This window comes from Corvus brachyrhynchos, unplaced genomic scaffold (assembly GCF_000691975.1).
Source record: "Corvus brachyrhynchos isolate BGI_N302 unplaced genomic scaffold, ASM69197v1 scaffold10, whole genome shotgun sequence".
NCBI lineage: Eukaryota > Metazoa > Chordata > Aves > Passeriformes > Corvidae > Corvus > Corvus brachyrhynchos.
Genome location: NW_008236180.1, coordinates 7,377,999 through 7,378,257, shown reverse-complemented (window position 1 = coordinate 7,378,257; position 259 = coordinate 7,377,999).

The window sequence follows — 259 nt, the reverse complement described above, 5'->3', positions numbered from 1 at the left end:
CTGGACTGGAGATGGACGTGGGGATGGACGTGGGGATGGAGATGGACTGGGAATGGACATGGGGATGGGGATGGACAAGGGGATGGGGATGGACAAGGGGATGGACACGGACATGGGGATGGACACGGACATGGACACAGACGCGCGTGGCGCTGCCCGGCCGCCGGAGGGCCGGAACTCTGTTGTCGCGGCCGCGGTCCCGGGCGGAGCGGAGCGGCGCGGGCGGGCCGGAAGGCGGCGGGCGTTGCACAACGCGGAA